The sequence below is a fragment of the Heterodontus francisci genome, chromosome 25 (assembly GCF_036365525.1).
Source record: "Heterodontus francisci isolate sHetFra1 chromosome 25, sHetFra1.hap1, whole genome shotgun sequence".
Classification (NCBI taxonomy): Eukaryota; Metazoa; Chordata; class Chondrichthyes; order Heterodontiformes; family Heterodontidae; genus Heterodontus; species Heterodontus francisci.
In genome coordinates this window covers 64,618,248-64,641,984 of record NC_090395.1, presented here as the reverse complement: position 1 = coordinate 64,641,984, position 23,737 = coordinate 64,618,248, and the positions used below count along the sequence as shown (strand labels likewise).

General features: G+C 42.7%; 1 protein-coding gene across 4 annotated transcripts in view; it reads right to left on the bottom strand.

The window, feature by feature from the left end:
• LOC137383941 (solute carrier family 45 member 3-like) overlaps nucleotides 1–23,737 on the bottom strand; it is a 166,085-nt gene that overhangs the window by 90,778 nt on the left and 51,570 nt on the right. The window contains exon 1 of one of the 4 annotated variants that reach the window (XM_068057369.1): nucleotides 11,657–11,679. The exons of 2 other annotated variants lie outside the window; for them this stretch is intronic. The gene's annotated coding sequence lies outside the window, so the exon portion shown is untranslated. Of the gene's footprint in view, nucleotides 1–11,253; nucleotides 11,322–11,656; nucleotides 11,680–23,737 lie in introns of those variants that run through there. One more of the 4 variants, XM_068057368.1, reaches the window with a different exon arrangement.

Here is a 23,737-nt window from a genome sequence, read left to right as displayed (position 1 = left end):
AATTGGCTGCTGGTCTGGGCGTCTGCCCATGGGAAAATTCCCTAGCAGTGGGAATGCGTCAGGGAACTGTCGCAACACGGCTCCCCCTCTATTTTCCCAGCCACACCTCCCCCAACCCTGCCATCATGGGGCCAGGAAAATTCAGCCCGTTAACTCTGTTTCTCTCTCCACAGATGCTGCCTGGCTTGCGTACGTCCAGCAATTTCTACTTTTACTCAGTCAACTGCCGAATTATCTCCTTATGAGGCTCTGTGTCAAATTTTGTTTGATAATGCTTCTGTGAAGTGCCTTGGGGCTTTTCAGTCCATTAAGGGTGCAATATAGCTATAAATTGTTGTACTTTATTTCACGAAAACAGATTATCTGATAATAATCACGTTGCTATTTGGTAGAGCTTGCTGTGAGCAAACTGGCTGCCAAGTTTCCAACAGTGACTACACTTCAAATGTACTTTAGTGGCTGTAAAGCACTTTGGGAGGCCCTCAAGTTGCGAAAAATGCTACAGTGGGATGTCTAATCAACATCTAATCAGAGTATGTTTGGGCTACCATCTCTGGTCTTTAAAGTGTTAACTGCCTGTAAAACTTGTTGAACACCCTGGGACTATTCCTGGAGCCAAAATATTCTATATGCAGGCCAGATATGAATTGAAACACAGTGCAATGATTAGAAGCCTGCTGTTCACACGTTTACAAAGATGGCAATATTAATAACATCGAAACAATCCTTAAAAGAAACCAAAATTGTACACAGTACTCCTGGTGAGGCCTCACCGAGGCCAGATATAAATTTAGAAACATCTCCTTCAGGTTACAGATTACACCCTCAGCTACACAACCCAACAATCAATTGCATGCTTTCTTGCTTGTGAATTCTGTGCCAATGTTTTATGCAGCCAGTCCACCTAAAATTCCCCACGGTGTTTTTTTCTCTATTGCCCGTTTGCACTCAATCAATAATCCACAATCCTGCTTTGGAGGTCATCGACAGCTTCACATACCTTGGATCAACAATCACCAACAATCTGTCCCTTGATGCCGAAATAGCACCAGGATTGCCAAGGCTACAGCTGTCATGTCAAAGTTGAGAAGGTGCGTGTGGACCAACATAAAGGTAACCGAAAATACAAAGCACCGCGTGTACCAGCTTTGTATTCTCAGCACCCTCCTTTGTAGTAGTGAAGCATGAACAACTTATCATGCAAGCCAAGAAAAGCGGCTGAACAACTTCCACCTCCGCTGCCTCAGATGGATATTGGGTATCTGTTGACAGGACAGAGTGCCAAATATGGAAGTACACCAGTACGCAGGGATCCCCAGCATGTTTGCCCTCGAGTCAATGGTGACTCCTTTGGCTGGGTCACGTGCACCAAATGGATCATGGCCACATCCCTAAAGACGAGCTTGTTATCGGCACAAGACCAACAGGTCACCCACATTCACAATACATGGCTGTCTGCAAGCAAGACCTCAAGTTAAGCGGGGTCAGTGTCGATGCATAGGAAGTCCTTGCCGTTGAACGGAGTTCTGGGAGAATGGCAGTCTCAAAGGCCTTGGAAAAGGCAGAGGACAAAAGAAACGACTAGATGGCAGAAAAGAGAGACAGGAGAAGGAAAAAAATGTCAGCCAGCCGCGGGTCAACGATATTCATCTGTGCCAGCTGTGAAGGGATTGCCACTCACGAGTTGACGTCTACAGCCACAACAGGCAACGCTCAACTCAGAAGTGACATACACCCAGTGCGCAGTCCATTGTCTTTCGAGACGGACGAATGCCTACTAAGTGACAATCCTGCTGAATATCAAGACAATTAATTATGCTTCTTTTCCCACTGGCCTAGCTTCCCTACATCCATTTGGGTTTGTACACATTGATAATTATCAATGCCATTTCTCTCAAATGCATGTCCATTCAGACATTTGGCACAGGACTCCACCTTCCAAATCATTTATAAAAACAACAGCAGTCCCATCACCAACCCCCTGTGAGACACTACTGATGGCTGTGTACCATTCAGACACCTGTCTTACATATTATAACTCACGGTCATCTACCAACTTGCCAACTTCTAGTCCTGTCCAATACAGTTACTAATCCTCAGGTCTAAAGTAGTATATATTATGTGGCTCAGTTGGCAGCAGTCTCATCTCAAAAGTCAGAAGGTTGAGAGTTCAATTTCCACTCCAAGCATTTGAACGCAAATTTTAAGTTTTGTTTTTATTCGTTCAGGGGTTGTGGGCGTCACACTCCTGAATTGTGCCCTGTAGATGGTAGACAGGCACTGGGGAGTCAGGAGGAGAGTTACTCGCCACAAAATTCCCAGCCTCTGACCCGCTCTTGTAGTCACGGCATTTATGTGGCAGGACCAGTTCAGTTTCTGGCCAATGGTAACCCCCAGGATGTTGATAGTGGGGGATTTAGCAATGGTAATGCCATTGAACATCAAGGGGAGATGGCTAGATTCTCTCTTGTTTGAGATGGTCAATGCCTGGCATTTGTGTGGCACAAATGTTACTTGCCACTTATCAGTCCAAGCCTAGATGTCATCCAGGTCTTACTGCATTTGGGCACGGGCTGCTTCATTATCTGAGGAGTCGCGAATGGTGCTGAACGTCGTGCAATCAGCAAACATCCTCACTTCTGACCTTAAGATGGAGGGAAGGTCATTGATGAAGCAGCTGAAGATGGTTGGGCCTAGGACACTACCCTGAGGAACTCCTGCAGTGATGTCCTGGGACTGAGATTATTGATCTCCAACAACCACAACCATCTTCCTTTGTGCTAGGTGTGATTCCAATCAGCGGAGAGTTTTCCCCCCCGATTCCCATTGACTCCAGTTTTGCTTGGGCTCCTTGATGCCATACTCGGTCAAATGCTGCCTTGAGATCAAGGGCAGTCACTCTCACCTCACCTCTGTTGTCCATGTTTGGACAAAGGCTGTATGAGGTCAGGAGTGTAATGAGTGGCCCTGATGGAACACAAACTGAGCGTCAGCGAGGTTATTGCTAAGCAAGTGACACTTGATAGCACCGTCGATGACCCCTTCCATATGCTGATGATCGAGAGTAGACTGATAGGGCAATATTGGCTGGGTTAGATTTGTCACTCCCGTGCTGTACTAAGACAACACTGCACTGTTGGAGGTGCCATCTTTCAGATGAGACGTTAAGCCAAGGCTCCATCTGCCTTTTAGGGCGGATGCAAAACATCCTATGGCACAATTTCAAAGAGCGGGGGAGCTCTCCCTGGTATCTTGGCCAATATTTATCCCTTGGTCGACATCACTAGAAGTTATCTGGTCATTCATTATCTCCTTGCTTTTGGAGGGACCATTTTGTGCACAATTGGTTGCAGTGTTTCTTACAAGTCGCTATACTTTCAAAAGTTCTTAATTGGCTGTGAAGTGCTTTGGAATGTCCCGTGGCTGTGAAAAGCACTATATAAATGCAAGTCTTTCTGTCTTTTAAAATTCAGGTGTAAAACATCCACCACCTCATTCCCATACACCAAGTCAGCAATATCCTCAAAAAAAAAAATCACCAGTGAAGGGCAGATTGAACCATACAATGTTATAGTACATAAAACAAGCCAATGGTTAAAATGGGAGAATATATTTAGAAGAATGTGGATGAAGTTGGGAACTTTTATAGCAATGTTTTTACATGCAAAAAAATCAATTTATCCCTAAAATAAGGTCTGGGCAAAATAAGAGTAAAAGCAGTGTGGACAAATAAGGAATTATGGAAGGCAGTAGAAAAAAAAAGGAAACATTTGAAAATGCTCAGGATAGGAAGGTCTACAAATGGTGAAAAGAAATGCCAAGAAAAAACAAATCAAAATATAGCACTAAACCCAAATGAAAGCAGCAAATAAAAATATCAGAGCCAAGCAGAACAAGGTTGGGCCATTAAAAACGACAGTTGGTGACTAAGGAGGTGGAAATTTCTGAAATATTGGACCCAACGACACTTACAATGAAACAGAAAACAAACGCCACTAATGAGGAAGTAGTTTACCATGCGTGTAGATTTGCAAACTTTAAAACAAGAGAGGATATGTTTGGAAAGTTGGAGACAAAGTAGATAAAGAACGATAAAGTGCCAACTTGCATCCCATGAATTGGCTTGGGAAACAGTGAATCCTTCACTGATATTTCAGGAGATGAAGTGATGTGCATGTAAGAATAATCCCATTTTGTTGCACATTCTTCTAAATTGATTATTTGCTGGAATTTTATTTAATTATAATTCTTCCAAATAAATTCAACTACTGGTTTTAGCCAGAACAATATCATCCAACAGAGTAGTCTTTCCTGCCTTCTGGTCCAGACAGGATTTTATGGGAAACCTGTTCAGTCTCCAGTGCAAAATATAGAGGTAAAAAAAAAAATGCAATTGTTAATCTTGCTGTACAGTATTCCCATTTACTCCACATGTAAGCTTCTGATCAGAAGCAAAGTGGATCTGCTTGGGAAAATGGCCTCTTGCTGTGCAAATAAAGAGAGATGGCAGAGTCCAAATTTTAATTCTGGCCACATCCAAAACTGTCTATCATATTCCACCTATCTGACATAACTCTTAAATGAACTATTCTCCTCCACCCTACCAACACACAAATATCCCATTTGCAATATTTTATAGATGTAATTTATTATTATATAGATGCCATGCTGTAGTTTAGTACTAAGTATTAGACAGGCGTTTGAGTGCCGATTCAGATTCACCTTACTCTTGCACTGTGCAATTCTACACTTCAAAAAGTACTTAATTGGTTGTAATATACTTGGGACATCCTGCGGTCGTCAAAGACACTATATTAATGCAAACCTTTCTTTCACTTGTATAAACATAAAAATAGAAAGGAAAACATTGACTTGATTGATAATGCATATGCACACACAGAGCAGTAGCTTGAGAAGAGAGTAAAAGAAATGAGGCGCAGTGATTAAAACAGAGGCATTCTGATGTGGCTGTCATATTAAAAGGCAACACCAGTGTCTGCGTGGGTTTCCTCCGGGTGCTCCGGTTTCCTCCCACATGCCAAAGACTTGCAGGTTGATAGGTAAATTGGCCATTATAAATTGCCCCTAGTATAGGTAGGTGGTAGGGAATATAGGGACAGGTGGGGATTGCGGTAGGAATATGGGATTAGTGTAGGATTAGTATAAATGGGTGGTTGATGGTCGGCACAGACTCGGTGGGCCGAAGGGCCTGTTTCAGTGTTGTATCTCTAAAGTAAACTAAACCATTATTTTAATCAAGATTTTTGCCAAAAACAAAATGCTCTGAAGCATGCCAGTTTTTGAATAAAATGGAGACAGGCAAACAATCCACTTGTGAACGACTGTAAAGTCAGCACAGGTGCATTGTATCCCAGAGGCACTCATGCAATACGAGTCACGACAACCAGTGTGTCCTTTTGGGAGCTGCACCAACATATAGACAAGATGGCTGGCAATGGCACCAGCTTCGATTGTTGCAAGTCAGCAGGGACATCTTTAACTACCAACACAGCTGTAATGCGGCTCACATGATCAAATGACACACAGGAGACACCACACTCATGCACTTATTAAAAGCATTTTCTTTTGGTCTCGAGACAAGACTACTCATCAAAGCACAGAAATCTCACCCCCTCCCTCCACAAAGCAACGGTGAGGCTTTAAATCTGTCGTTGATAATCAGATAAATGTTCTGCCATGTAACCACATAGACGTACCACAGATAACTGCTCCTTTCACACATACACAATATCAGAATAAACCGCCATTACCCAAATGCCCCCTGCAGCTGTACAGACAAGGAATGTTTCCCATTTAGTTATATACATTAAGTTTACTTGCAGCTGGTAACGCAATTTTTCAACAGAAAGATGGATTCCTCCAATTTTCATTTTTCAAAAAACCGTCTATTGACATTTCCTAATACAAGAAGTTCACTGTTGTCAAATCTAAATGTTACATATGGACTTTTGCAACAACGACAGAAGCTCTTAAAATCAAATTAGTCATCATTAAACAAGAATGAGAAAACTGGACAGTCCAACGATTTTCCCGATGACCAAGGGGCCAGATCCATCAAACTGATGCTACAATAGTCTCTGCTGGCTTTAAAGAGACATGCATGAGTTTGGGGAATCTCAACCCCGTCCTTACCAGGCGTGCACAGTGCACAATGCCAATCCTAATTTAGCACTAATTGCCAATCCCACTTGGTGCAGGAAGGCCACACTGCTGGAGTAGGCAGTGCATTAAAGTGAACATTGAGACACTTCGGTGGGGCAGGAAAGAAGGAGTCTTGCTCATGTAACCACACTGCAGCTGACCTGGGAGTACTCGATGTTGACAATGGTGGCCCAAACTGCAAAATGTTCCAAAATCTAGCAACAGGACTCAGGACCTGTAGAATAAAATTCACAAAACACTTGAGAAAAAAAAAAGGTGCTGTTTTGAGCTTTAGCACATTGACTTTGACCAAAACAACGTTCATAGAAATGTGAAACTGAACTGTAGTATGTTAAAACACTTCAAAAATAAGTAGACCTTCTATTAAACTATAAGGAGCAACAAATTTGACCTGCAATTAAAAACACGAGGCAATTTAATAGCGGAGGCACCATAACCTGTCCAATTTAGGAACAATTACAAATGACGTAATGGGGGAGAGAGAAAAACAGCAATCTGCACCCTAACTCTCAGTATTGGGAGGAGACAAGCTTATTCATCATCATGTGAGCTTTATGCAAATCTCTGCTTTGATTTGCAGGAATAGAATTCGAGATTGTTGCCAGTCGTCTTATCTTCAAGTTAATACTTAGTCTGCAAATGCTACTTTAATTGCAATTTGTTCTATTTCAGCAATAGCTCTGATATCCAGTACATGCACCTCAGCATTGATGAGCATGGGAAAAGCCATGTACACTTTTTCTTCCCCTTCCCATTTTATTTTCTCTCAGATAAATCACACTGGCACCAACTCTGTTGACTACACTTTGTAACTGGCGCCATTAACTTGAGTTTATCTCATACAAGGCCAGAACTAGGCGAGATGTTACGACGTGGTTCCTTTCTCAGAGCATAGTGGACCAACAGAATATGTTTGTGCAGTGAATGCTGATTCGCTTCAAGTGAGTACTGGACCGGTTTCTGGCTGTACAAAAGGTAGGTACTGTATGACATTGTTCTGGTCCAGAGTAGTCTACAGGACTGATCTTGATCACCTGAAAGGGGTTGGAGAAGAGGGTTCCAGATTCCCCCTCCCCTAGTAACCACACCCCGTTAACGGACCAGGATTTTATCTGTTTTTTTCGCCTCTACCTAGAGATTATGTGGCTTTTAGCTAGAGTGTGGAGTGTACAGATTGTGACGCACAAGCTACTGTAGTTGCGTGGAACTGGATGGATGGGCCAGAAGATGTTTTCCTATCCATCATTGTTCGTACGAGTCTAAGATAGGAGCACTCGGGCCTATGACTTTCACAAGAAATATCTTGCTTATACATTTCCTAAATCAATCTCCCAAAACAATTTTTCAGCTATCATGCTTTACTCAAGGAGAATCTCGAGATGGAAAGACATTTCCACATATTTAATACAAGAGCTGAGTGACCATACTGTTTAGAATCCCCATTACATTGAACAATTCTATAAACTGCCTTCATGAACTCATTATTGTGCAGAATAAAATACCGCATTGATGGGCGTTTTGAAGTTAGCCTTGGTTTCCCTGGGCTACAGAGAATGAAAATAAAATCAAAACTGCCAGGGTTCCTGCTCTTGATCACTACGTGTGCCAACACTCTTAACAGCACACAGAGAAAGAAGGAACAGGGGTGAGAGACTGAATGGCTCCTTATCTAATCATAATGGAGAGAAATTTGGAGGAAAAAAGAACAGATATTGTAATACTACCTTTGTCCTATGAAGTCCATCATATGTCCATTGAAGACAACACTGCAATCATTTATAGCATCTATTCTTTTTAGTCTATCTTAGTGTCATGTTTAGCTACATCAGGGGACACAAATGGAAAGGGAAAATGACAGGGAGAGATCAAGCAGAGAGCAGGGAGAAAGTCAAAGTACTTTTATAGAAGCATTTATGTTCGTGATGGCCCAATAATGCAGGGCTTTGGCACATTAACATGGGTAACAGTGGAGTGAGGTCATTGTGAAATGGTTTTGCTTTGCATCAATACTACAGCAAATGAAGCCCGAATGTGGAGGCAGGGCCCAATCCTACCTTAGAAGCAAAGTGAAACTGGACTGGCTACAGGAGGCAATCTCACTCCACAGACATGTTTGGAATTACACTACACCAGTTTTGTGGAGGTGTGAAGCTAGAACCATTTTGTACACAGTCCTACCATCCTCCAAGATATCTGTGCTCTTATGCAGCTGATTTTAATTGCTACACTCATGCCTTCAGTTGTCTGGGCCCCAGACTCCAGAATTCTCTCCCTAAACCTCACTGCCCCTCTCTCCTCCTTTTAAGGCACTTCTTAAAAGCTACCTCTTGGTATAGCTTTTGGTCACCTGTCATATCATCCTCTTCTGCTGCTCAGTGTCAAATTTGATTTGATTATGATGCTGTGAAACATGCAGGGATTTTAACTACATTGAAGAGTTATATAAATGCAATTTATTGTTGTGGTGTAAATGCACTTGGGAATCACATCATCAACTTCTTGCATGAGGATCCTTTGGAGGAATTGGGTGGGGAGATAAAGTGAAGAGATAAGCAGGAGTGAGATACTTCCCAGAGTGGAGAAAAGTGCAGGTGGAGGGAGAATTAGTCTATGTAAATCTGTACACCAATAAAGGGTTTTGGGGGAGGGGTGGAAAAGAGACTGCAGGTGGACGGTGACATTCTCTGCAATGTGCTCAACTGCTTTGGGGCTTGGGTTGAAGGAGTGATTAGGGGAAAGGGCAAATAAAACATCGCATGACAGAAAAATACTGAGGACCGGGGGGGTAAAAAAAAAAAAAGGGTTAACCCAAGTGAGAACAAACTGTAAACTTGGAATGTTCCCAACACCGACCTTTACAGTTGTGAAATACACGCATCAAACTGGTTACCAAAAATATTCTTCTGTAAAACTTAGCTGTGGGACTATAAATTGAAATAGACGCAATTCACAGAATTTCAAAATTACTAGCCCATACAAGGGAAAATAAACTATTTTTATATTCACTGTGGAAATTATATTTTTGTTCGCATTAGATGTGGAACAAAGCTCAGCCACACAAATACGTCAAAGGAAGCATAGAGATGGCAAACAGACCACAGTCATAGAATTATAAAACCTTAACAGCACAGGAGGCGGCCATTTGGCCCACCACATCTCTGTTGACTCTCAGAAAGAGCTATTTACTCAGTTCCATTTCCCTCCCTCTTTCTCCATACCCTTTCAAAAAAAAAAAAATTATTTAACCATTTTCCTTTTGAAAGCCATAAAAGGATTTTGCTTCCACTGTCGTTTCTGGAAAGGTATTCCATGTCTGCACAAAAGGAAAATTCTCCAAACCATTTCCTTTAATCACATACATTTCTGTATTGCCAAAGCTTTTCGTCTTGCACTCATCAGGACAATTTGCAAGAATACCAATGTAAGGGTTAGCAACAAATTTATACTGTATGAGAAGAGAGTGCTGATTGATTGGTAGAGGCATTGCCATGGGGAATGCACCAGTTTATGGTGACTGACAGCTAATTGCCAAGCTTGGTTTGAAATTTAAACTAGGCGTTATTGGTATTCTTGCAATTGTCCTGATGAGTACAAGATGAAAAGCTTCGACAAAATGTCTCTGTTTTCAGCAATACTCAAGTTCTGTACTACCAAACGACTAATCACATACATATTGTCATGCTAGGCCCCCAACCTGCCAAGAATAAGGCACATTAATTTTGTCATGAACATTGATTTTAAACTGTTACTGGAGTGAGGGAAGGACTTGTTGAACAGATCAGCCGTGGCTGAAAGACATTTGCATATTAACAGAGTGTTTGAGAGGACAAAGCAGCCATTCCCCAACATTCAACCCACAATGGACTTTTGATCACCAGAGGTTGAAGGCGGGGGAGCTCGCATTCCAGGTTGACTGCTAAGATGGCCGAATACACAAACTGACATGATCAAACCAGCTAGTAACATGACCAACCTGCTGGGCAACCTGAGTTTTTTGAATTTGTACAAACAGTTTGGGCAGAAAGCTGTTTCCTCCTAGACTGAGAAGATCTCTCTCCTGTCTGCTCCCATCTCTTTCTCTCAAACCTCTGAACTCTGAATCCACATGAACCCCAAGAGAGAAAAGTCTCCTACAGTGAACAAGGTTTAAGAATAATACTGGGCTCCTGCAATCAAGGACTCTACAGTGAGAGCTCGAAGAACTGTAACAGCAGCGCTTCAGATATTGCCTCAAACCTTTCCACTTTATTTTTCTTCTGCTCTTTTCTGTCTCTATTTGCACGTGTGTCTAGTGCATGCAAGCTAGCATGGGGCGCGGCATGTATCCGTAGGCATTAACTGAATTAGAATTTAAGTTTAAGTTTAATAAATTTCAACTTTTCTTCTTTAAACCTAAGAAAGCCTGTTTGTGCTGGTTTCTTTGCCTTATAATTTGAAAGCGGTGAACAAAGATTCACTAAGGGGGATTCACTGAAAACAGTGTTTAAAAATAAAACTCTGTTACAGTAAGATCAGGTGAAGGCTAAAAGGGACCCATTGACACCTTCCTCACCTGGTCGTAACAATACACACACATACACTCAGATTTGTACAAAATATCCTTACTTTGTTTAATGGGAGGGCAAGAGTGACATTTTGCAATATTTACTACTTTAACATTCAAAACCTCGCAACAAGCTATGGGTATTTGACTCCTCATTACCCATCCCTTTGATTGATAGTGCAATAATTGGGTGCAGTGCAAGCAGCCTTCATTCACAGCTGCAGTGCCAGTTAGTCCCACATTGCTCAATGTGGGAACTTTTAGCGATCTATGATTGCCTGCAATAGAATGCAACAGTTCTCCTTTTGGGGGAGGAGGAAAACAATATATGTTAAGAAATTCACATCAGTTCTGATGACCTGACCTTGACCTCCCTGTCTCTGAGGCTGAAAAATACCAACGTCCATTGCCAATCTGTGGTCCTACTAGGCCTCAAGGCCAATGGTACTGCATTACAATTAACCTCAATTCCTCTGGCAGCGAAGGGCAAAACAGCCACGCCCGATCACTGCACAATAAGCCCTTACCTGCTGAATGCCTTCACTAATACCAGGTGAAGACTCGTTTGGACTGGGCTGGTTATTCTCTTCAGGACAGTCTGCTTTCACTCAAGGTCAAGACACGCACTTAAATATTCCCACTTGGACAATGCATGGGAAAGTAGTGGCATTAAGCATGGCATAGCTCAGCAAAAGGAAGACAGTCAGTGTCTTCAAAAGTGACGGGGCCAGAGAAATTTATAGAAAAAAAAACTGCAGATGTTGCAGAAAAGTTGTTTATTCCACAAAACAGCAGTCTCAAGCATGAAATTCCCTACCAGTTCTTGTATTCCATTTACAGTTTCCTTATTTTTAAAAACCACGGTTCCTTGTTCTCCGCTGATGATTCAGTTCAATTATTTTATCTTGTATAACAATGATCTCAACTTACACAAAAGTTGAATGGCCCTGCTTCACAGCAGACTTCCCACCAACTGTTGATGCTAGCTTTCCAGTTTATAAACTCCGTGTGTCCAGTCTCAGTTAAGAATGATCAAACTGCTGGGACCTTAAAACTATGAAGCAATAGCAGCCAGACAGCAGATGCATTAACTTGCTCTTTCCATCCTGTTGACAAAAGATTCATTTTGATATTTAAAAAACTAAACAAATTACTCACTAGTTAAAAAAAACAATTGCCGATGAGGGCAACATTTTTTCTTTCTATTGGAGAAAGAAAAAGGCTGTGTATAAATCTAATATATATGCTTTATGATGCTTTTCAATGAAATTTGGTCATTGTTGCATTTATTAAGGAATAGAAAGTCCAATCAAGACGATGCCCCTTTATTTATTTTGCATCATAGAATCATGGAATCAGACAGCACAGAAGGAGGCCATTCAGCCCATCATGTCTGTGCCAGCTCTTTGAAAGAGCTATCTAATTATTCCCACTCCCCTACTCTTCGACCATAGCCCTGCAAATGTTAGTGTTAGAAGTTGCCCCTTTGCGTTTCCTTCTGGAATCATAGTAAAATAATACTAGGAAGGAAATCCTGTCAAGCACACCAAAGCCTCAAACTCGTAGAACCACAGTATCCTACAGCATCAAAGGAGGCCATCTGACCTATCACACCTTTTTAAAAGAATTCATTCATGGATGTGGATGTTGCTGTCACAGCCAGCATTCATTGCCCATCCTTAACTGCCCTTCAGAAAGTGGTGTTAAGGCGCCTTCTTGAACCGTTGCACTCAAGTAGTGAAGCTACTCCCAGAGTGCTGCCGGTGGGGAGTTCCAGGATTTTGACCCACCGACAATCAAGGAATGATATATTTCCAAGTCAGGATGGTGCGTGGCTTGGAGGGGAACTTGCAGGTGGTGGCGTTCCCATGCATCTGCTGCCCTTGTCCTTCTAGGCAGACGAGGTCACGGGCTTGAAAGGTGCTGTCGAAGGAGGCTTGGAGAATTGCTGCCATGCATCTCGCAGATGGCACACGCTGCAGCCACAGTGCACCGATGGTGGAGGGTGTGAATGTTTAAGTTGGTGGATGGGGTGCCTATTAAGCAGGTTGCTTTGACCTGGATGGCGTCGAGCTTCTTCAGTGTTGTTGTAGCTGCACTCATCCAGGCAAGTGGAGAGTATTCCATCACACTCCTGACTTGTGCCTTGTAAATGGTAGAAAACTTGGGAGTCACTCATCACAGAATATCCAGCCTCCGACTTGCTCTTGTAGGCACAGTATTCATGTGGTGAATGAGGTAAATGAAATCGGCTGAAGACTGGCTTGAGAGAGGACCTGCACCTCCTGAGCTTTGAAAGTCACGTGACACTCAGATTTCCACATGTGCAACACACTACACAAAAATGATTTTGTTGAAATTAGATGGCCTACTCAATTGATTTGGATGGATTTACAGATCTTATAGATTCCTGTATATAAAAGAGGGACTAGTTTCATGTTGAGTACATTGGATTATTTTTCACATTTACCATTAAGAACAAGTTACTGCGTGCCTATTATAAGAAAGAACTTGTATTAATAATGTCCTCAGGATGGCCGAAAGTGATTCACAGCCAATGAACCACTTCTGAAATGTAGTCACTGTTATAATGTCGGGAATTGTGACAGCTGATTGCACACAGCAAGGTGCCACAATTAGATAAGTTACCAGCTGATCTGCTTTAGGGTGGCATTTGTTGAGTGACAAATGTTGACCAGGAAATGGGAGAACACCTCGGTTCTTCTTTGAATAGTGCCACATGATCTTTCGTGTCCACCTGAACAGGCAAGAGGGGCCTCGGTTTAACATTTTAATTGAATGATGGCACCTCCAACAATACAGAACTCCCTTATTCCCACAGTGAAATGCTAAGCCGACATTACGTGCTCAAATTCTGGAGTAGGCCTTGAACCTATGAGCTGCTGACTCACTTCCATGAGTGCTATGACTGAGCCAAGATGACACTTTTTAAACTTCTTACTAGCTGTTGATGTGAAGTTTGTTATGAAGATGCTTTTGTTTTTAACTGAGGATATTTTTTTTTTTGAGGGAATTTATGGTTAAGCTGAATAAATTTTCAACCAGATTTTATTTTTTTTAAAAAAGAGGGCCATCAGGGGGGCACTAATGTTGCTGGTTATCATATGACTCCAGTTGGAGATGGAGCAGAAACCCTGGTAACAGGGGCAGAGAAGAAGTGACAAGCATTCCCTTGATTGGACAAGCCCAGTAGCAGCAGAGCACTTGGGAGTGCAGAAAAACTCAGCTTTTTGTTGTGGGTCAGTGTGTGTATGTAAGATAAAGTCAAGTCTGCTGCTGAAGTGCCAAAAAAGGACAGAAGACCATAACCAACTTGCTTTCCAGAAACTCCCAAGAAAAGACCCTGTGAAGTCCATTGTGTCAATTCATCTGGGGTCCTGTATTTGAAGAAAGCCTGCTAAAAAATAATTCTCAACGCTGCCTGAAAAGAACTGTTCTAAAGATTTCAGTGACCTGTCTACATGTACTCATAAGTTAGACTGTATGCCAGTTTTGGAACAACATGTCTCATCTGCTGTTCTCTTCAAAAAAAAAAAGAGCAAATAATCTTCAAGTATTTTCTTGTTTGTGACAAGAGCTCTGAATTTATAAAAATCCGCTTTTTTTCGGTTAACCAGTGTACATGTGTGAGAGTGTGAAGCAACTAAGGTAAAAAGGGAACTTTAAAATTAAAAAACTTTGTGTTCATTTTTTAACTTCAATACTGGTTAAACTGATATTTTTGTTGTTCTATTCTGGGAAAAATAGCACGCATCCAATTGACTGTTTCGGTAAGTGGGAAAATTTAAAATATGTTCCTCGGTTGTAACAACTCATATCACTTTGCAGAGACCCTGGCCCATAACATTTTCACTTTATAAAATCGCCATTATATCAACCTGTGATTTGATACTCCCCTCAGTGTCCTTCACTCTGTAAAGCATTGAATCCTTGCTAGGGTCCAGTTCCAAGGGAGTTTTGTGTCCTTGGTACTTTGCTAAGAAATCTATAGGTGCAATGCTCTTATAACACTAAGAAAGCCGAGGGCATCAATTTGCTATCTGCATTAGCCTTTAATTATCGTTACGTTTTAATTTAAATTAAAGAGTCATTTACAAACAGGTTCATGTAATATCTGCTCATGCATGAACGTGGTACATGTGATCATAAGAATTAGGAGCAGTAGGACACTCGACTCCTCGAGCCTGGCCACCATTCAACAAGACCATGGCTAATCTGATTGTAAACTCGCCTCCACATTCCCGCCTACCCCCAATAACCTTTCACCCCCTTGTTTACCAAGAATCTATCTACCTCTGCCTTAAAAATATTCAAAGACTCTGCTTCCACTGCCTTTTGAGGAAGAGAATTCCAAAGACTCATGACCCTGAGAAAAAATTTCTCCTCATTTCTGTCTTAAATGGGCGACCCCTTATTTTTAAATAGTGACCCCTGGTTCTAGATTCTCCCACGAGAGGAAACATCCTTTCCACATCCACCCTGTCAAGACCCCTCAGGATCTTAAATGTTTCAATCAAGTCACCTCTTACCCTTCTAAACACCAGATACAAGCCTAGCCTGTCCAACCTTTCCTCAGAAGACAACCTGCCCATCTCAGGTATTAGTCTAGTAAACCTTAGCATTGGCATTTCTGGAACAGCCAGCTGCTTGAGAACTCCCTACAGTGACGTCCTTGGGAACCTTAAGCTTCCACATTTGTTGCATCATTCTGAGCAGAGGTGCAACAAGCAGCCCCCTACTCACTGTCCACATCCGCTGTGGGAACACGAATGTGTTAATGTCCGCTGAGAACAGGACCACGTTTAGCCTCCGCACCACCTGTCCTTTCCCGCCCAGCACTGCTCAATATCTCAGCTCACATGAACTCAATATCCACTTCGACAAGGTGCTGGGTGCACCTAGTGGAGTTCCCCAAGTCTGTTTGGATGTTTTCTTCATAATTTCCTACTGCACCACCCAAACAGCCTATTTCCACCCTCCCCCCACCCCCCCCATCTGTCACATTTTTAATCATAATTTTTTTTTTTAAGCGCACGTGATGTTTTTCCTGGGTTGCTTGCCCAGGAGATTATTCTTTAATTCCTGGAGACTGCAGAACAATCCTGGCACATTGGCGCCAAGTACCCATGCAACTGTATCATAGAAATGACAAGGCCCTCAGGATAGTGGGGGGATTAAAAGCAGAAAATAAATTAGGTTAAACAATCCCTTTAATTATCAACACTACAGATGAGCTTAGAAGTTCCCTTATATCGGTTGCAGAAATTCTGCCAATCAGATGTTTTCACATTAAGTTTCACCTAGTTGCCACCACGTTGATCTTTAGACTTCAAGCGAAAACAGATCACCCCATTACCAGATATTGCTGGATCGTTCCGTGGCTTACCATAACGGAGCTTGCACTTTCAGGAGCTGCGTTCAAGTCAAAACAACAGAACTAAAGTCTCACCACTCAGGAAGCTGCAGTTAAAGCCATTCTGATAGCAAAATGCATGCACTGGTATGGTACAGATTCACAAGATTGCAGTCAACAAATGGTCGGGGGAGAGTGGAGGTCAAAGCTCCAATATGCCATAAGGCTCAGGTTGCCCATTCTCCACAGGGAGGGACAGAAAGTAAACTGGATCAGAAGGCGGGTCACTCATGCACTTGATAGCTGCCAACTGCAGACCAACACTAGATGAAAACGTTTTTACTGTTACAATAACAGAGTTGGAAATTAAACCTTGCCAGGCCTTTCAGTGACTTGGTGGATGGGGGCATCAGCAAGAGTTAGAAAGAGAGGTGAATTGGTGTTCAAAGCTGGACATTTGATCCATGTGATCCATGCAGGCGTTTATTCTCCATACTAGCTTCCTCCAACCCCTACTTCATCCAATCTGATCAACATATCCTTCCATTCCTTTCTCAGACATGTGCTAATCTAGCTTCCCCTTAAATGCATCTCTACTATTCTTTCCACACTCTGGGTAAAGAAGTTTCACCTGAATTCCCTCTTGGATTTATTCAGGTCTATCTTAAATTTGTGGCCTCTAGTTTATGTAAAATAGAACAGAAATGCTTTTTAGAATGAAGGAGATGGCACAAGAGAAATGCCTCAGGTCAAAAAGTAATTCAAAATTATTGTAGTTCCAGCCGAGAGTTAATAAACATTGCTGCAATGCTGCTCCTAAATAGTGCCAAGATTCTGGTTCAAGCATTGAGCAAGTAACAATTTTTGATAAAAATAATAATGCAACTTTCATAAACCAGATACTTGGGCCATGAGATGAGATTTAGCACAACCATTCACATCACATCACTCAGTAATTTCACTAAGAGAATTCTCCCAGGGACTTAGTGGCTAAAAGTGCATTCAGACGAAGAAAATCCCAGGTTCTATCCCAGCCTGTACTAGCTGATATCAGCTGGTACTCAGTCGTGAGGGGAACTACAATTAAACTCAGGGCTTTGGACTTTTGTGGAGTAAAAAAAAAGGTGGTGAAAGAAAATCAGCCAATCACTGCCCAGTAATTTCCCAGTATTATGCGTACATGGACTATGCGAACGAGAAAAAGAACGGGTTCAGTTGTGATGCCTCCCATCGTCAACATAGCAGTGCAACACGACATCTAAGCTCACACAAGCAGAATGGCTGCTTGGGTAGATATCCCAGCTCATGTCAACACCTTAAGGGCATCCAAACTTTCAACACTCACAGTTATGAAACACCAGGCTTCTTTCCTAAAGCATGGGATATAGTATAAACCATAAGTTATATCAGTTGTCCAAACAAGATGTGCTTTTCAAGCAATTGTAGCAACTGACCCAGCATAACAGAAGGAGATAGCATTTACTCCAAACTACTTGAGTATTACTGAAAATAGAAACATGTTGTCGAAGCTTTTCGTCTTGCACTCATCAGGACAATCTGCAAGAATAACCAATGTAAGGGAAAACAACAACTTATACTACATGAGAAGAGAGTGCTGATTAGTTGGCAAGTGTACTCTGATTGGTAGAGGCATTGCCATGGAGAATGTACCAGTTTACGGTGACTGACAGTTAACTGCCAAGCTTTGTTTGAAATTTAAACCAGGCAGCTTGACAATAATTGGTCAAGGCATTGCCCTGAGGAATGAACCAGCGAATGGCTGTCGCTTATTTTGTTCAGCTGAAACAGGCTTAATGTTTGCACATATTCTGTTTGTACAGAACAGGGCCCTGTGTATTAATATATGTAGCTTCCAGTACGCACAAATGCACCACACTGCGAGCCCTACTGACAATCTTAATGGCTTCATGGCTTAATGGTCTCCATCCTGCGCTAAAATTCACCTTTGAAATGGAGCAGTCAAATGATCTCCCTTTCCTTGACGTATTAGTTGAGAAATCTGTTAAGGGGTTCTCTACCATGGTCTACCGAAAACCTATCTTCACTGGTCAATACATGCATTGGGATTCTTACAGTTCCATGTGCTGCAAGATTGGCCTTATCGGCAACCTCGTAAATAGGGCCCGAGCCATTTGCACACCAAGCAAGCTTGATGCTGAAATAGGGCAAATCAAAGACATCCTGCATGACAATAGCTATCCTGATCAGATCATTTCTCGCTGTATATCGTGCAATCTAATGAACGAGCCTAAGGCCATCTTTTTCGGCCCTGAAAAGTGCCCAGTGTGCCTCAAATTACCCTGGAAGGGTAATGTATCCCAAAACTTTGAGCAACAGGTAAAGCTAGCTATTTCACGCGGCTACTACGCAGTAGCAACACGTGTGGTGTTCACCACTAACAGGATGCTGCCATCAAGCCAAAAAGACCTCCTGCTTATCACACAAATGAGTAATGTGATATATGAATTTCAATGACAGTGTGATGCTAGGTATATAGGCTGTACGTCCCAAAGACTGGAGGATCGTATCAAACAACATGTCCCTTCTGCTGTTCGCAATGGGCTGGGTACAGGCCGTACCCAATCAGCACGTGCTTGCAAAAATCAAAACAGTGTCCAACATTAGATGTGATTCTGCGATTGGACAACATTTGCTAAATAACTCGCAGTGTGCTAAGAATTACGCTAACAACCAATTTAAGATAAAAGCAAAATACTGCGGATGCTGGAAATCTGAAACAAAAACAAGAAATGCTGGATTCACTCAGCAGGTCTGGCAGCATCTGTGGAAAGAGAAGCATAGTTAACGTTTCAGGTCAGTGACCCTTCTTCGGAACCAATTTAAGATAGTCAGTAGGGCTCGCAGTGTGGCACATTTGCGCATACTGGAAGCTACATATATTAATAATAACATAAATACCGTGGCTACAAGAGCAGGTCAGAGGCTAGGAATCCTACGGTGAGTAACTCACCTCCTGTCTCCCCAAAGCCTGTCCACCATCTACAAGGCACAAGTCAGCAGTGTGATGGAATACTCTCCACTTGCTGGATGGGTGCAGCGCCAACAACACTCAAGAAGCTCGACACCACCCAGGACAAAGCAGCCCGCTTGATTGGCACTCCACCATTTCACCACTGACGCACAGTGGCAGCAATATGTACCATCTACAAGATGTACTGCAGCAACGCACCAAGACTCCTTAGACAGCACCTTCCAAAGCTGCGACTCTACCACCTAGAAGGACAAGGGCAGCAGTTCCATGGGAACACGACCACCTGCAAGTTCCCCTCCAAGCCACACACCATCCTGACTTGGAACTATATCACTGTTCCTTCACCATCACTGGGTCAAAATCCTGGAACTCCCTCCTTAACAGCGCTGTGGGTGTACCTACCCCATAACGCAGCTCACCACCACCTTCCCAAGGGCAATTAGGGATGTGCAATAAATGCTGGCCTAGCCAGCAATGCCCACATCCCATGAATAAATTAAAAAACAATACACAGTGCCCTGTCCTTTGCAGACAGAAAGAATATGTACAAACATTGCGCCTGTTTCAGCTGAACAAAATAAGCCACAGCCAGTCACTGGCTCATTCCTCAGGGCAATGTCTTGACCGAGTCAAGCTGCCTGTTTAAATTTCAAACAAAGTTTGGCAGTTAACTGTCAGTCACCATAAACTGGTGCATTCTCCATGGCAACGCCTCGACCAGGGTACACTTGCCAACCAATCAGCATTCTCTTCTCATGTAGTATAAGTTGTTGTTTTCCCTTACACTAGTTATACTTGCAGATTGTCCTGATGAGTGCAAGACGAAAAGCTTCAACACGTCTCTATTTTCAGCAATACTCAAGTTCTGTACTACTAAATGGCTATTTTCAAACTATTTGGAACATAGTAGGCCATTCAGCTCCTCCAGCTTGTTCACCATTCATTTAGATGATCTGTACCTTAACTCTATCTACCCACCTTGATTCCATAACCCATAATAGCCTTTTGCCTAACAAAAATCTACTATCTCAGTTTTGAAATTTTCAATTGACCTAGCAGCAACAGATTTTTGGGGAGAAAGTGTTCCAGATTTCCACTACACACTGTGTAATAAAGTGCTTCCTGACATCCCCTCTAATTTTAAGGTTATGCCCCCAGAGTGGAGTAAAAATTCCCAACCTCTTTCCTTGGACTGGTCTGGAGCTGCAATAGGTTGGATCGAGGTGGCTACAATCATGCATTGCAATACTCTGGCTTATTTCAGCTGTCAAAGCTCCTCCGAACACATGGTCTCACAAATGCAGCCCTCGACGCAAAGTCACAGAGAGAGGGACGGAAACAATCCCATTCAGCTCGGGTCATGCGCTCCTGTGCTGAATCGAATCTCTATAATGTTAAATGCAGACCATGCAGCTATGGTAGAGAATTAATTTTAAAGCAGGCTAACTGCATTGTAACTAGAGGACGCACAGAGTGGAGAACAGTGGCTTATCCAGGTGAGTGTAAACGATGGATGACAAATGCTACAACTGAGATTTAGAGGGTTTGTTCCCCATGCTCCAAGCAAATAGAAGTAGGGTGTTTGGTTCAGACAACATTTGGAGATTAAAAGCCAATACTACTTATTATAAGTGGCTGAGTTTGTAAAAGTAGCGGCACAGTGGTGCAGTGGTTAGCACGCAGCCTCACAGCTCCAGGGACCCGGGTTCGATTCTGGGTACTGCCTGTGTGGAGTTTGCAAGTTCTCCCTGTGACCACATGGGTTTTCGCTGGGTGCTCCGGTTTCCTTCCACAGCCAAAGACTTGCAGGTTGACAGGTAAATTGGCCATTGTAAATTTCCCCTAGTATAGGTAGGTGGTAGGGGAATTGTGGGGATGTGGTAGGAATATGGGATTAAAGTAGGATTAGTATAAATGGGTGGTTGATAGTCGGCACAGACTCAGTGGGCCGAAGGGCCTGTTTCAATGCTGTATCTCTAAAAAAATAAACTATGACCCCTTGTTTGATTCTCTGGCAGAGAGTTAGTCAATCTCGGCTGGAGCAGCAATGTAAGTGCTACTATTGCCCCATCATCATTAGGTTGGCGGAGGAGGGGGAAAAAAAACCAATCCCGCTCCTAATCATTATCTGGCGGCCCCAGCTGAGAGATTCACGAGCGGACATTGGATGGGATCCACCTCATTGTGGTCAAACTGGAGGTCAGAAATTGCTATCGCGACTCTCACACGAAGAATAATCACCTGGAGCAGGTACCAAAAGGGTAACCACACCTTGCGGAGCTAGATCAGGAGGGGAGGAGGGCAAGATCTTATTCATTCATGAAAATTTCTGCAATATGCAGAGCATTTCTAATCTTCCCCACTGTGTCATAAAAGTTGCGTCTTTTCCCTTTCCAGACAGCACTGGTCATCCAGGAAATTATTCGAACAAGGCACTAGCCCAAATATTACACATGCTGTGCTCTGCTGGATTCGACAGCTAGCGCAAATATTTAATTCAAAGAAAAAGCAGTAGATAAGGCACCTGGAAGGAAAAGACAAAATTGCTGCTTTAGTTGTGCACAGTGGAACAAAGTTCAATGCCGTTCAACAAGGCACAAAAACGCAACAGATTTAAAGCGGTAATGAGAAAGATGTAATTCCCAATGACACACATATTGATATCATTGATTAGTCACAATGTGAACAGAGTTATTTTCCCATCTCCAAATTGATTTTGAATTATTTGGGAGATAAACATAACCCTGAAACCCAGCCAGCAGAATGCTGTCTAGGATTAAAGAGCATGTGTATAAAGTTCATCCGGGGAAATTAGAACACTGTGTACCTTCTCATTATAGAAACACATTAGCAAGATGCCAGGGCAGAGATTATAATTATGAGGAGAGACTTAGATACTGGAACTATTTCCACGAAGGCAGAGAAGTCCAAGAGGAGATTTAATAGCACCCCTTAAAATTATGAAGGAATTTGACAGGTGAATAAGGAAAAAGCTATTTCTGCCAGTTAGGACATTAGTAATGAGGGGCCATCTCTTTCAATTGGCCATGAAAAGAGTGACGAGAAGGACTAGTAGAAATTTCTTTACACAGAGTGTTAAGAGCATTGCATGTTTTTGTCACTGAGACTACTTGAAGCAGAGACCATTAGAGGCTTAGACCAATGTCCTCATGCTGGGGGGGGGGGGGGGGGGTTAACTTTAAGGCACAGAAAGAGGCCACTTGGCCCATTGTGTCTGTGCTGGAAACTAACTTGGTATGGGGGGTGGGCCACCAGGATGAAGCATCAGAGAGGAGATGCAGGTGCAAAGCAAAGCGAGACACGAACATTAGAATAAAGGAGTAGTTCAGAAATTGAAGAGATCAGGCAGGGGGAGATGCAAGGCAGACTAAGATGGGTTCAGTGCGTGAGTGTAAACGTATGGAGTGAGGTAAATAAGGTTGGGGAGCTGCAGGGACAAGTAGCCACATGGGATTATGATATAGTAACAAAAGCCACTGGCTCAAACAAGGAAAGAATGGCACTTAATTCTGGCTACGATGTATTCACGCAAGATAGGGAAGGAAAACAGGAGGTGGGGGGTGGGGGGGGGGGGGGGGTGGCAGTATTGATTTAAGATACTGTTACAGCATTAGAAAAGGGATGATGTAGTTGTCAGACTGCTGGGTTTATACTATAGGTCAAATAGTGGGAAGGAAATTCCAAATATAGTGCAGGAAAATAACAGTATCAAAAGGGAGATTTGTGTGTGGAGGCAGAGGGCACGACTGAAGTACTAAATGACACATGGCAGATGAAATTCAATGCAGTGCAGTGTGAAGCCATTCATTTTGGTAGGAACAAAGAGAAGAGGCAATATAAACTGAATGGTACATTACAGAAGTGCAGAGAACATTTACTAGAATGATACCAAGGATGAACAACTTCAGGTGCATGGAGATACTGGAGAAACTGCGCTTGTTCTGCTGAGAACAGCGGAGGTTAATGGAAAATTTGATAGAGGTATTCAAAATTAAGAAGGGTGTAGTTAGAGCAAAAAAAAGGAGAAACTGTTCCCAGTGGCAGAGGGGCCAGAAGCCACAGTCGCAGATTTAAGATAATTGGAAAAAGGACCAGAGGTGACATGAGGGGGATGTTATGAATCAACCCTTGAAAACTACTCCCTTTCCTCTCCCGGGTCCTTGAATGTGTTGTCACCTCTGAAATCTGTGCCCTTCCTTACTGGAACATACTTGAATCCCTCCAATCAGCTTTCTGCCCCTGCCTCCGAGATATCTGCACTCCTCGAATTCTGGCCTCTTCAGCATCTCCGATTTTAATCGCTCCACCGTTGCTGGCTGCGCCTTCAGTTGCCTAGGCCCAAAGCTCTGGAATACCCTCCCTACACCTGACCACTTCACCTCATTTTCCTCCTTTAAGACACTCCTTAAAACCTCCCTCTTCGACTAAGCTTTTGATAATCTGATTTAATATTTCATGTGGCTTGTTGTCACTTTTTGTTTGCTCCCGTAAAGCGCTTTGGGAGGTTTTATTACGTAAAAGGCGCTATATAAATGAAAGTTGTTGTTGATCTGGAATGCACTGCCTAAAAGGGTGGTGGAAGCAGATTAAATAAAACTTTCCA